General features: G+C 54.8%; 1 long non-coding RNA gene across 3 annotated transcripts in view; it reads left to right on the top strand.

Moving 5' to 3' along the window:
• The first annotated feature begins 1,303 nt into the window (after window positions 1–1,303).
• The window catches only part of LOC111817224, a 41,591-nt gene continuing 28,929 nt past the window's right edge, over window positions 1,304–13,965 (top strand). The window contains exon 1 of one of the 3 annotated variants that reach the window (XR_002821472.1): window positions 1,304–1,795. This is a non-coding gene — a long non-coding RNA (uncharacterized LOC111817224). Of the gene's footprint in view, window positions 1,796–3,331; window positions 3,477–13,965 lie in introns of those variants that run through there. The other 2 variants (XR_002821470.1, XR_002821471.1) reach the window with 2 other exon arrangements.

Below are 13,965 nucleotides of genomic sequence, written 5' to 3'. Positions count from 1 at the left end.
CTTCCGGGGGTCGCTGGCCCGGGCCGGGCCGGGCGGGGCCGCTGCTGCCTCCGGGCCTCTGGGGTGCGGGGCTAGGTCCACCTGCTAGATGATGGCTCTGCGGGCGACAACAAAGAAGCGGTGCCTTCCCTCCTTCGCCAAGTCACGCGTGGCCAGCCGCCGGCCTGAGCCCGCAGCCTCCTCGGGCTCTCGTTCAGGAACGCATCTCTCAGGCTTCCCCTTGGCGTGGCAAAACTTTCTATGTCTCAGAAGGCTTGGAGGTGCTGGGCGCTCTTGGGCTCAGAGAGGGGAGCCCGGCGCCTGCTGCCCCCCTCGGGTCCACTCTTTCCAAGTTTGGTTCTGTCCTAGGAAAACTTCCTCCGAGGGTGCATTGCGCTGAAGTTGCTATTGCCGGAGCTCTAGGCTGCCTCGGACACAAGAGTCCTTTCTCATTCTCCTCGCAACAGTCACAGTCTGATGCGACATCTTTCCTTTTGGGCAGAAATTAGGAAACAAATATAACAAGGAAAAAAAATGCACAGGAAAAAAAAATGATGTCGAACTGCTCTGTTACCTTGTCGCTGGCGCTTGGGGCTGCTGTTTTATTTTTTTCCCAGCAGTGGTCTGCAGAAGGAGGAGGAGGCTTGCATTGGCGGCGGTGGAGGTGTGTGTGTGCATAGAGGGGCTCCTGCACCCGACCCCTCCGGGGACGCTGCGCGCTCGCTCGCTAGCTCTCGGGAGCCCCGACGGGGGCGCGGGCCGGCGCGGTGGTGCGGCGGAGCTCCTCTGCGCCCGGGTTCGCGCTCTCTCTTCGCTCGCCCTCGCGCACTTTCCCTCGCCCTCCCTCGCTCGGCTCTCGGGCGCCAGCGCTTGCTCGCCGCGATCTGACAGTTCGCTCTCTGTCCCTCCCTCTCCGAGCGGGGACTGTCGAATGTTTACCCTCCGCCGCGAGCGCGCACCCACCACCACACTTTCCCAAATACAAGGAAGTCGAACGCCAGGGCCCCCGCCGATTGGCTACCCGCTGCGTGATTGGCAGCCCCGGAATGACTGGCTCCGGACGCGCGGCCCCCCTTCCGGCCGTTCCGATTGGTTGCTTTTTAATTTAGGCAGCGCGTCGTAGAAGCCTGAAATCTGTCGTCCCGGGCCTCGCCCCCCACCCCGCCACTTTCCCCTCCCCGCCCCTCCCCCGCCGCCACATCTTAACTCTTAGCGTCCGGCCCAAAGGCTGGCGTCCCTCAGCGGCTCCTTGTGCTTGCGATCGGCCTGGGGGTGGGGGAGAGGTGGGCGGGGGAGAGAGAGAGAAAGGGAGGGAAGAACGGGGGTCGGGAGGAATCCGGAGAGCAGAAATTCACGGGAAACCGCGGCCGAGTCACCCCACCCAGCCAGCCCGGCGTGCGTGCGCCCAACCCCCGCCCCCACCCGGAGAGCCGCGGGGTGCGCGGTACCTAGGCAGGGAGGTGTCCCCAGTGGGCTCGAAGTTTCCTCTTCCCTTCCCCCGCCGACCCCCGGCTCTGTCCCGGAGGGGGCGGCTCCGGGTGGGGGCCGTGGCCACGCGCCTTGGATCTTGGCCACCGCAACTTTCTGCAGCGCGGCGCGCCGGCTCCTTTGTTTAAGTTCGCAGATGCCATCTCCGGAGCCCGGCGGTCCGCACAGCGCGTGCGGTCGGATCCTTGCCGCACCCCGCCCTCGCCCGCCCGCGCCGCCCTCCGGGGGACCGGGGCGCGCGTGCCCTTGTGAGTTTGGAGGTGCCGGCTGGCGGAGCCACGCGCTGGGTTTGCAAGGCAGTCGGTCCGATCTCCCCCATAGACGCCTCGTAAGTGCCCCCCAGCCTCGAGCACCCGCAGGAGCTGCCAGAGCCGGGATCCGCCGGCCGCGCCCTGCACCGCTGCACCGCTTACCGTGTGTGCGTGCGTGCATGTGCGCGCGCGTGAGTGTGTGTGCAATTTCAGTGTGATTGTTAGGAGCGGAGGGGCTTTGCTCGCTCGCTATTTTTAGGCATCGTGGTGCTTTTCTTCTTTCCTTTCTGTCTCAGCTGGGTTTGCGCGGCGGAGGGGCTGGCGGCCGGGGAGCTTCCCAGCCCCGGCTCGGCTGAAAGAGTTAAGGGGGACGGGGTGGGGGCGGGGTAGGCGGGAGGGGGGCTGGAGGGGGACGCGGCCAAGCGGAAACGCTGCTCTGAGGAGCTTCAGCGAACCAAGAAAAAAAGAGAAAGTGGCAACGAAAACAAGGGCAAATTGAACCCTCCTCGGGGATTCCCAGTGAACTAACCCAATTCGGACATTCAATAAATACACGGCTTCTAATGAGTGTGCGTGTGCGCGCACCCTGCTCCCCAGTCGCGGGGCCGCCTGTCCGGGGCGCAGCTCTGGCTCGGTGGCCAGGCTCGAGAAGGTGCGGGCCGGCCTGCGCTCTTCGCTCCCTGCCGAGCGGCTCCTCCGGCCGGCGACCGGCCGAGTTGCCTCCTCTCCCGCGGCAGCCGCGCAGCTTCTGACGATCTCGATGGGCTGCGGCAGCCCCTAGGGCTCCGTAGGCTGTGGTCCGGCTCCCGCTCACCGGGAGAAAGGTGCCATCTAGGCCGATCTCAGCAAGGCCGTTATTGCCAAGTTACAGACCTAAAAGACGGCGGCGATCAAAACCCAAGCAGAACGGCTTCTTCCCCCGCGTCCCCCATAGGTCCCTTTTTATATTTATGTATGCTTGGATGTATATATGAAGGAATGAACACAGATTTCATTGAATAAATCTGAGATCTCCAGGTGCAGACGTTGGAATAGTCGGTGCCAGCGCCCCGTGCTTTCCTTTGCTGCCGATTTTGCTTGGATCCGGCTCAAAAACCGAGAGAGTCTCGTGGTTTTGTTTACACTGAATGGGGAGCAGAGGAACAGAGCCACGGGGCCGCCTTTCATTAATATACAGCGAGGATTTTGTCTAAATTACTGCTATGAATTTCACAGTACACGCTTTCAAAAGCAGTCTCAGGTGGCCTGATGAAACGCGATAGCGCCTCTGCAAACAGATCCGCTCTCTCTCCTTCTCCCTTTCTTTCTTTGCAAGGAGGGTGTGTGCGCTTACGGGAAGCCCCCCAAAACGCCTCGCGCCTGGAGAAGAGACGCGCTCGGGTTCCCCGCTCTGTCCCCTTCGTCTCCCCCCTTTCCACGTACTTCGTTCTCGCCTAGCTCCCCACCCCCCGCCCCACCCATCCGCCCCTTCCCTTTGCAGAGTGTGATTGTTTTGTCTGGAAAAAAAAAATCCAAAGTATATAACAAGGGGAGAACAGTTAGTGCTGATTTTCATTTGCATACATTTTCATATATTTTGGTGAAAATAATAGACTAGTGCGAGCTGGGCTTAGAGGACTCAGTGTACAGGGAAGACCTAGGCTCCGCCGGTGCCGCAGAGTTGAGAATGTGCCTCCCCTCCACCCCCAGGTACCTTATTTTAGAAAAATAAAACACCTTGTTTTATTTTAAAAAAATCTAACCTTGGAAATTTGCTCGGTAAGTGCCTTTCATTTTCTTTCCCGCGTTCTCATCTCCGCCCCTTTCTATCTGGTGCATTTATTTGTCTGTGGTCTTGCAGGTGTGGGCCCTTGTTTGCAAGGCTCGGGACAGGAGAAGATTCGCAGGGCCACTGTCTTGGGGTGGAAGGGAGAGTGCGTTGGGGAGGGAGGAAGAGAAATCCAACCCTGCTAAAATATTGCATAAAAATATGGACTCATTCCAAAGCTCCACAGAGCGAGGCACTTTTGGGGTGTGTGAGGAGAAGAATATTATTAATTTTAATTGTTGATGGGGGGCTGCAAAAGAATGTGATTACGAGGCGTGCACTATATAAATGTGTCTTGTTTGGAATTTTTTTTTGCTCCCAGAGAATCAGGATGCAAGGAGAAGCATCCCCTTTCTGTCTCTAGTGGCTGTGTGCTGAGCTGTGTGCACTTGCTGGGTGGGTGGGTGGGTGGGTGGGGGGTGCGCTCTGGGAGCTGGGGCTAGGGACTGGCCGGGAGGCAGGAGCTGGGGCAGGAGGAGTTCGGGAGGGAGAGGAGCAGGAAGTCAGCGCCCCCCTGGCTAAGGCCAGTCGCCCGAGCAGGGGGTGGTGAGCCCTGCTGGCTCCCAGTGAAAGCCCATCCCCAAGGCGGGTGATCAATCAAAAGTAACCAGGACATCCCAGACTTTACTGCCCACGGAGGCTAGAGCTTCTGCAGAAGACTGGATTGTACTGTGTTTTCCATTTTGGACAGCCTGGCTGCCCCCCACCCCCATCCCCAGCCCAGGTCGCTGGGATTTGTAAAAGCTGAGGGTGCGGTTCTTTACCAGGAGCAGTCATTAGGTGAATATGGCTGGAGCAAACGGCTAGGCCAAGTCCGGGCAGCGTGAGCAGAGCTTACCTTTGTGAAAGAGGCCGGAGAGGATTTGCAAGGCTTCTTGGTTTTGTTCTAAAGGAAGCTGCTTCTGGGCCCTGGAGGGGGAATCAGGGCTGGAGTTTTGGGGTTTTTTTTGGTTCCCCCCCATCTCGTAGGAAGCACACCTTGCAGGGTAGAGCTGGTGATTTATTTGGAAACAGTCAGCGCAGTGGTTTGTGACAAGAAGGCAGAGGGTTCGGTGGGGAGGGGCTCGGCAGGGCCAGTTTTCCACCCGGGTTTGTATGCTTCGCAGCGTCCCTTTGACTGGGGTTAACTCTGTGTGCTCTGCCGGGCCACAGGCCATATAGAGCCGCTCCCTGAAGATCATTTGTTTCCTTGATGGGGAACATTTCTGAGCAGAGTATATTGGTTGCCATAGAGAAAGAAATAAAAGAAAGAACACTAGTCACATTAAGCTATATGTTTGTGCACTGGGCTTTAGATAAAAGGACCTTGGTTCAGCCAAAGAGAAGATGCCAAACTAGAGATTTCTAGTGCCACTAAAACTAGCTTTATTTTGTTTTGGACTTTTACAGTTGAAACATATAAGCTAATTTTATTGGTTGTTGTTAATTTTATATGACACGGTTTACTGAACAAAATAAACTTTGCTAAGGAGTAGCGCTGCGGGCTCGTCAGCAGGGGGCGCACTGACTCGTTGTAGCGGGTGCCGCGGAAAATACAGTCGTTTCAAAAGCAAATCTGCTCCTGAAACTTGCCAAAGGAACAAACACTCTTACCTTTCTATGCGAATGCATGGTGAAAAGTGAATTCATTGCTTAACACAGGATTTTAAAATATGAGTACAATGACGTCCCAACACCCGCCCTCTCGCGTCTGAGAAATCACCCTGAGCACGCCCTGCAAGCACTGCTTCGGCTTCTGCGGGGAAAGTGCCTCCAGGCTTGTGTGCAGAAATGGGTTGTGAAATTGTGAAGCAAGGACGCTTTTAAAAAATTATTATTATGCTTACGTAATAGGATAGTTCAGAAGCTATCTTCTGGGTTGTAGATTCTGGGCAATGGCCAAGGAGGAAGGAAAAGCATTCTGACGTGTTATCTGCTCAATAACGGAGGTTCTTCAACCTGATACATGCTTTGGCTTCTAAATAAAACTCAGGAGCCTGAAGATGCAGTCTGAGCTGTCCAGGATGCTGAGTAGCAGCTCATGTCTGCTGCACCCTCCTCCCCCGAGGTTTTAGAAAGATTTGGCATTCACTATTGAAAAGCTTGACTGGGAAAAGAAAATACAGAGTAACCGTGGGGTGGGGGGGGGGACTGTGGATTGGAAACTACCTGACCCACGAGAAGAAAAGTTTTACTAGAGGGCAAAGTGTCTGCCTCTAGGATTTTCAGATCCTGCCCTGGAAGAGGGAAAGTTTTGTGGCAAAAAGGATGAAAGATGTGGAAAATGTGCTGAAATGGAGGAGGGCGACTGTCGGCAGGTTCTGAGGAGTTAAGTCAGCTTGTCACTCGGGGTGACTCAGGAGGGCCCCGGCGGCCGCCGTGGACGCGCTGCTCGTGCAGGCAGCGGAGCACCTGTGAGCATCAGCCCAGCCAGGGGACAGCTGTCAGGTTGCTCCAAAGGAGGCAGCCGCGCCACCAAGTTCTACGGTGGCTGCAGGCCACCTGCTTCCAGTCACGGAGAAGTTTTTCTTTAAAACTAATTTTAGCGTCAGGGTTTGGGATGAAGTGGGGCTTCGTGGAGGACGGCTGGAAGACGGTGGTAGTCATGTAAGCAAAGCAGGCCGCCGAACTCGGCTCAATGTCCCCGCCCGCTCACATTTGAGTCAGGAAATGCACCGGCAGGTTGGTGAATAAAGAAGGTAAAGAGTCGAGGAACCTCTGTAACTTAAGCCAAAACACTGTCTTTTCCTCAGCTCTCTGGACATTTCAGACAAAAGACTTCTAGGGCAGATCCACTCAAACATTTGAGACAAATGTCTCAAAGATCTGGCTTACTTTGGGCGCCCAGCAATTCTCTATGCTTTTGAGAAATATTAGAGAGAAAGGAAACTTCTGATTCCCTCAGACATTTTACAGAACCCAGGTGACGCTCCCACTCTGCACAGTTGGGCCATGTTTGTGTGTGTGAGATTTTCCCTATCTGTGGTCTCCTGAGTAGCTGCTGTTTACTTTCTTTTCTCAAAAATATACTTAAGAAGAACAGGGAAAGGAAAAAGCGTGCTTGGCTCCCATGAAATCTCCAGTCCTAAGTAACCTTGCAGTGAAAGACACAGAAAATAAGATTTCTAGGTAAAGCAACAAGTTAATTGGAGAAGAACCCACACAATCTAGAGTCCACTTTGGCATTCTGTAATGATTTGGAGAGGGAAACCATCAAGCTGGGTAGGAATTAAGATCTAAAGTGCAGGACAAAGCTGCAGACTTTTAATTGTTGGGGATAGGGAAACTGCTTCTGCTAAGGAGTGTGTGTGAAACAGTACCTGGGTCAAATGTGCCCAGCCCAACACAGCATTTACTCACTTGCTTCTGCTGGAGAGTGAGGAGGGGCTCGATCCATGCAGCCTGGGTGCACACTGCCACTGTGTTTACAAATTCAAGTGCTCACAAACCACAAGTGTGTTCTGTGCAGGGGGGAGGACTCCAAAACGGTAGCTTTCGGGTGGAGAGGATTTGTTGTGATGGCGGTGACGAACTGTTTCTTGGGCTTGCTAAGTTTGTTTTGAAGTGTACCCTGGGTTTCCTCCCTAACCCAAGTCCTTTGTGTAGCTTTGATAACTAATTTATCTGATCTTAGGGAAAGAAAAGAGCAAGCATTTAGGGTTTTTTGAAAGATGGATTTGAAGGGGTAATTATAAATTCAAAGACACTATGATTCCTTACCCTGAAGCAAGATGCTTCCTTTGTGTTATTTATTAGGAGAGTTTTAAAGTACAGGGCATTTCTGATTATGAAAAACAAAACAAAACAAAAAGCTAAAGAAGTGGAGAAAGTTGGTCACCATGCTTTTGAAATGACCCCGCTTTACCAGCAAGCACCATGACTGTGCACACTGACAGGTTGCCTGCAGACAGCTGCTCATCACTGGGAAAGCAGGAGCCCCCTCAGCCCTTTCCTGCACCCCAACATCCTGGTCTTCTAAAATGTAAACTTGCAAAGCTGAGGAAAGTAGAGCCCATCTGATGGATCCCAGAAGCTGAGGAAGAGGATGATGCTGTTGATTCATTAACAAGCACATGTGGCTCTGTCCTAGCAGGAAAATATTCCAAGGTCACTTGGTGGCTCTGGGTGTGTGTGTGTGTGTGTGTGTGTGTGTGTGTGTGTGTGTGTTAAAAAGCATACTCCAGAAATACTAACTCAGCTTTGCCAGAGAAGTTATTGGACGTTTCGAGCTGTGGTGGTCCCGGCAGAACTGAGCTGGGTTGTTCTCTCCCTTGGGGACACCAAAGAGTCCCCTCTGCACTTGGGAGCACCTCCTCCCTGGGTCAGAACCATGGCACTGCCTGCTAGATGAAGGAGTCCTTGTGCCAAAGGAGAAAATAATTCTTGCATGGTGTCGGTGCCTCCTTTTTTAAATAGATTTTTTTGACATCTGAACCCGGCTATTGTCTGAGGAGCTGGGTACAGCCTGTAGTGTGTCGTAGGCCCAGGGCTGCTCTTTTAGACAGTTCTGCCAGAAACAGCTGCGCGGGCCTCCTCTCCTGGTGCTGCCGCTGCTGCCGCCACCCCTGCTAGGCCCGCCTCCCAGCTCTAACCCACCGGTGCCGCCCGCCGGCCGTGGGGCCTGCAGCCTCCGGGGTGTTTCCAGAAAGCATTTCTATTGTTCACTTTAAAAACAGTATTCTTTCATATTTGGTGTTTCACAAATAGCTTGAGGTGCAGCAGTCCTACTTGAGTCATGCCCTCTAGCTTCCTGCAGCTCCAGCTAGCATGCGTGGGTCCCATTAAAAAGTTCTGTGTGCGGCGCTGCTTTGACCACTCTGCCTTCTCCCCAAAATTTCTGTAGACAGCTTGGTTAACACAAGCTGGAGGGAAGGAACCCCAGCCCAGTGTGGAACTTGATAGACCTTAAATGTTAATTCAGTGGCAGAGCAAGGTGCAAAAGCCCCAGAAGCAAAGCGTGTCTTGTAGAGCTCCAGTGGGGTGGGCAGCAGTCCTTTTATTTTCATTTCACATTACAAAACCACCTAGTAAAACTTCACTTGGAAACACATGGCCTCCCAAGTCTCCTAAATTCTAAAATACTACAACTTTATTGGAGGGCTCCAGCCAGCAGTCCCACCAGGCTAGAAAGGAGGACTAGAACTTTCCCCAGGGCTGGGTCTGGGAAGGCCTCCTGTCCTTTCACCCCTACACTCGCCGCTGCGTGATTTGTGGGCGCCATTCGACTCCTCCCGAGTGGGGCATGGTGAGGGGCTCCGGGCTGAGCTCGGCCTCTGGAGAGGTGCCTTCGCGGTTATATTTTACTTAGCTGCAGCTTGCACAGTGGAATTAAAAGGACCAGTCACTCCCCCTTTCTCCTGAGCACTGCCCAGGAAGGCCTTGCAAAATGCTATGTGACCGAGGCTGCGGCAGAAGTGGAATTAGCATTGCTTTTCTGGGACAACAAACAAACAAAAACAAAAAACAAACAAACAAACAAAACCAAAACAGGAAAGGTAAAAAAAGCAGAGTGAGAAAGAGGGAAGGGAAAAGGAGAGAGGAGGGGGAAAGCGCGGGGCGACAGGAGGAGGTGGAGGTCAGGGGCAGAGAAGCAGATGGGGTGCGGAAAGGCGAGATAAATGCCAGGCACCCGGACAGGTCACCAGCATGCAGAGCTGTGGCTGCAGCCCAGAAGCATGTGGGTGCCAATCGCACCCATCTCTCGGGCCTCTTTCCCACCAGCCGGAGGAGCGCGGGCTAGGAGCTCGGCTCCCGCCCGCCGCTCGCCTTTGTCGCCAGCTCGGTGCGCGGCCGCGGGCTCCCGCGGCGGGCTTTGTTCCGGAGGAGTAGGCCAGGACCCCTCGCGCCGCCGCGTCTCCGCCCTCCCCTCGCCGAGGACGGTGGGGGTGGGGACTGCGCAACGGGGCGCAGAACCCGAGGAGCGACCGCGCGCGCCTCGGAGCCTGGAACTCGCTCCTTCGCCCCTCTTCGTAATTGAGCTGTTGTCCCCTCGGCGAGGGGCCTAGGCTGAGCAGGAGGCGGAGGGCGAGGGGCGCGCGCTTGTCCTCAGCCTGCAGCCCGAGCTCGGCGCGTCTCCCGGGGCGCCGTCCGTGGATTTGTGTTGTCGCATGCGCGCGTGCCAGGCTGAATGGGCGCACGCACTTAGGGACGGAGCGAGCCGTCGCATTGGGTTCCAGATCCTAGGCTTCTTGGCCGAGGTTTTCGCAGCTGCAGGTCGGGGTGCTGCTTAACCCCCAAAGACCGGCTCTGGAGGTGCTTCGAGCCACGGGTGGCGCTGTGGACACACCCTGGGATCAGGGGCAGAGCGTGGAGCTCTGCTGTGGAGGCCTGTGGCGGGGGACAAAGAGGCAGACACTCGAAGCCAGCCCAGGGCAGGCGCGCACATGCCCCCACGCGCGTCCCAGACCGCGGAGCCCCAGGCTTTGTGCCTTGGAAGCTCGCCCTGGACCCAGCCCTGCTCTTGCTTCTGCGCCTGGCTAGTAGTGCGTGTGTGTCACCCTGTCCTCAGCCACCCCCAAAGGTGTGGGCAGATTGCAAGAGTTGCTGGTCTGTTATTGTTTGTCAAACAGGCCCTTTCTCTGGGGAGAAGGTCGGGGGGCATGTGGCGGATCCCGGGCCGGGATTACATTAATCAAAGCATTATTTCCCCAGAGAAACTGAGCACAAATGAGAGTAAATCCTAATAAAATTGGATCGCAGAGAAATGGAACGCGTTAAGTAATCTGTGCTGCTCGATCAAAATCTCACATTTGTAAGATGTGGGTCTTTAAAAACCCGCAGCCCTGGCCATGGCTTGGCGCTGGGTCCGGGTCAGGCCAGGCGCCACCTGAAGCTCAGCGAACTTGTGCAGAGAGCAGAGGACGTGGCCACCCAGTGCTGCCGGTTCAGCCACCTCGTGTCTATGTAGCGGGCGTGGGCCCTGTGGAGCATTTAAGCTGCCCCAGGCGGTCGAGACCCCACTGTTGTCTCCGAGGTCTTGAACTGTGTTCTAGGAAAGCGGCTGCAGTGTGGGCGACCCAGTGGGTGGGTGCACAAAGGCGGGCACGGCCCAGCCGGAAGCGGCGCGGGCAGAGGGTGCCCGGGTCCCCCGTCCTGCCCCGGGTGCCTGGTCCCCTGCCGGGCTCACTGCGTACGCGGGCGTCCCCTCGGCAGAGAAGGAGTGTGTGCGCCCGGACGACCTGCGGCGCCGCAGAGGGGAAAGCTCGCCGCTGGACTCCTGGTGCTTTCCTGGCCATCTTAGAAAGCGGGCGAGGAATTCATCCTCCTCTGTCCCTCAAGTGGCAGGAAACTTTCCAGCACCTCTCGCGGCTCCGCGAGGAGACGAAAACGCCCTCACACCCCCGGCGTGGACGGAGCCAAGAAATCCCGCAGCCAGGAGGTGGTGGCCCTGTCACTCCAGGACTGGCCCAGCGCTGAGGTGGGGAGCAGCCTGCGGCGCCACGCGGCCCCACCGCGGTGACAAGGGGGACGGCACTGTCCGACCTTGTGGGAGGCGCGCAGGGGACTCGCGGTCCGATTCTCCGCGCCTCCTCCGGGAGGAGCTCCCCATGGGCGCATGTGCTCCGTGCCACTTCCCACGCGGGTTCCTGGAGGCAGCGGCCGGGCCCGGCCGGGCGGGAGGAGACTTCCCCAGTCCCCAGCTCCGCGGTCCCCAGTCGCGGGCGCCGCCGTGGTGAGCGCCGGGCAGCCCCGCCAGTGTCGCCGGCCGCGCGCCTCGTTCCCGGCCTGCGCGCTTCAGAGCCCAGAGGCCGAGCTGTCACCCGCAGGGACAGCTCCGGGAGGGGCGGGTCCCCTCGGGCGGGAGGGCCAAGCAAGGGCCGTTTCCTCTCTGTCCGGTGGGAGCAGTGGCTCAGAGCCGTGCGCGTGTGCGTGCGCGAGAGCGTGTGCGCGTGCGCGTGAGCGCGGCGCGCGCTCAGGGCAGGGCAGGGCAGGAGGCGCTCAGGAGGCGGCGGCGCGAGCCTGTGGCTTCAGCCCTGAGGTCCAAAGCTGCGGCTCCAGAGCTCATTATTTGTCCCCCTGGGGGCTCCGCTCGGGACGTCTCCCTATTTCTCGCCTAAGTCTCCCCATCTGATTCTCAAACACAGCCCCCTCGGGGTCAGGGCAGTGCGTGGACACCTGCCCCACGCGAGCCAGGGTGGCCTGCGTCTTCGTGTGTCACCAGGAAGCCAGTGGTGGCGACTCACGCCTCGTCCTTGGCCTTAGGACCTGCTCCTTGGCCGGTTCACTCTAGGGGGCAAGGAGGAGGTCTTTGACCCTTTGGGGTTGTGTCGTGCTCCCTTCCAACTCGCTGGCTCCTTTCCAGTGAAGGGAATCGGGGCGGCAGGGCGGGGGCACCCATACCCTTTTAGGTCTGACATAATGACTCCCCTTCCTTAGGCCTGCGATCCTCTGAATTTTCGTACAGCACAGGGGCTGTCGGCCTCCTCTCCAGAGGAAAGAGAAAAGCGGAGTAGTAGAAGGAAAGTCCTGCGGAAACGCATTCCTGCCCTTGGAAACATTAACCAGGGACTCCCTCCCTCTGGGTGCTGCCAGCGCCCGCTCTCAAGGGGAAACAGGACAGAGAAATCCAAAGGAAGGTGAAGCTTTTGTCTTCCCCACTGAGGCCGCTGACCTACTCGCCAGTGTCTTCGTGAGCTGAGGTTCAGGGGCTTCTTAAGAGCAGCCTCCTAGTTGTTGTGGTGGCCCTGCATGCGGGAGGCTGGCACTGAGGGGGGCCCAGTAATTCGGAAGTACTTTGGTCTGTATCTGCCTCTTCTCTTCATTCATTAATGCTAGGTGGTCTTACTGCCAGCCCCGAGTCTTCCTAAGTCCTCCTGTCCCAAACAGGCACTGGTGGCGGGACCCACTGCCTGCCCCACCCAGCCAGGACCCTGGTACACTTTCCACCACCGCTTTTCAGAAGATAATTTACAACAGCTAAATTTTAACAAGATGTGTTAATGGTAAAATGTTAGTGTTTCAGTAGATGAACCTTTGTGTTCAGAACCAAAGTTTAGCTTTTCTTTGAATTATTTATCAGTCCCAGTGCCGAAGGCCTTCCGAAGAGGAGGCGAAGGCTTATCTGCTTTTATTTAAAGCATATGTTAAAGAAATAGTTCAAAATCGGCCTTTTGGGATACAACAGATAATTGTGTCTGTCACCACACACCTTTTTGCCTGCAAAGCCGATAAACCAAATAGGAACTAATTACTTCCTTAGAAAACTGTACCCAGTGAACAGTTCACTAAAATATTGCCTGCATTACTACTAAGCTCCTCCTCCTCCTTAAGTATAGTACAGTTTGGTAATATACAGCACATATTTACACGCGATGTAAATATACATATGCACAAGGGTAGATGTTTACGTACATAACGTAACAAAACATATACATGCCCCAACTGAATGCATTTGCAGGGAACATGCCTATGTGGAAGGCTCCAAACTTTGGCGATTAACAATACATTTTTATAACAGAGAGTCTGAAAGTAAGAGGAAACGAGTCAGTCCTCTTCACACTGGGGAACATTTTGGAATCTCTTTTGAAATGTGAACTGTGCTTCGTGTAGGTGGCATCATGGAAGTAAAGACAGCCCTGTGTTACTCTTTCAGATCCCTGCCTTGGGAAGGGCTGTGAACTTAAATAACGTGTTTTATGTAAAAGAAAAAAAAAAAAACAAAAACCAGTGTGCTGTATTTGCATATTCAGTGTGCTTTAAATGCATATTTAAAATGTAAACATTCACCATAAAGTCAGGTAGATTTTTTTTTTTTTTTACTTTTTCATATACTAAATGCTGTTGTCTCAGAAAATTCTGGATACACTGAAGGAGAGTAGCTTTATTTGCCGCTCTACTGTAGAGAACACATTTGCCGCTACTTTCATGGGCCTGTGTACGCATTGAAGGCTATTCAGTAGCCTACTGATAATTCAAAACATACAAGCCAATCTGAAGCACATAGTTACCCTGGAGATGACTTGTGTGAGTGTGGAATCATGTATTACTCACTCACTTGCTGCTGTCATATAGTATTCTGAATCTAAATTTTCAGAAGATTTTTTGGTTAAAATAAAGATCATCATTAAAATGAACATATTGGCACGTGCTGGCGGGAGTCCAGTGCTCATATGCTGGCGTGAGTGGGAAGAACGCCCTTCCTGAATTTTACCTTTGAGAAACTAACTGTGCTCAGTGACACCCAGCTAGATCTCCGTGACAGCTCTGCGGTTTTCTGAAAATGGTGGTAAAAGGAAACTCTCTTACGTAAGGACTTATTTTTCCTGATACGATCAAATATTGTTTTCTTTTTCTCATGTTTATATACAGGTCCATTTCTTTGCTGAAAAATAGGCCTGATGTTCCCGACGATATTTGTTGTCCTGTGAAAGTTACTTAACGTCAGAGGAGAGAGTTTTAGAGACCGATGGTCCTCTGGTGTTTCTGAATCCTTATCAGGAGTTAGTCAAAACAAAAATCAGG

Source organism: Octodon degus, unplaced genomic scaffold (assembly GCF_000260255.1).
Source record: "Octodon degus isolate 3935 unplaced genomic scaffold, OctDeg1.0 scaffold00052, whole genome shotgun sequence".
NCBI lineage: Eukaryota > Metazoa > Chordata > Mammalia > Rodentia > Octodontidae > Octodon > Octodon degus.
This window is presented reverse-complemented; position numbering and strand designations above follow the sequence as displayed.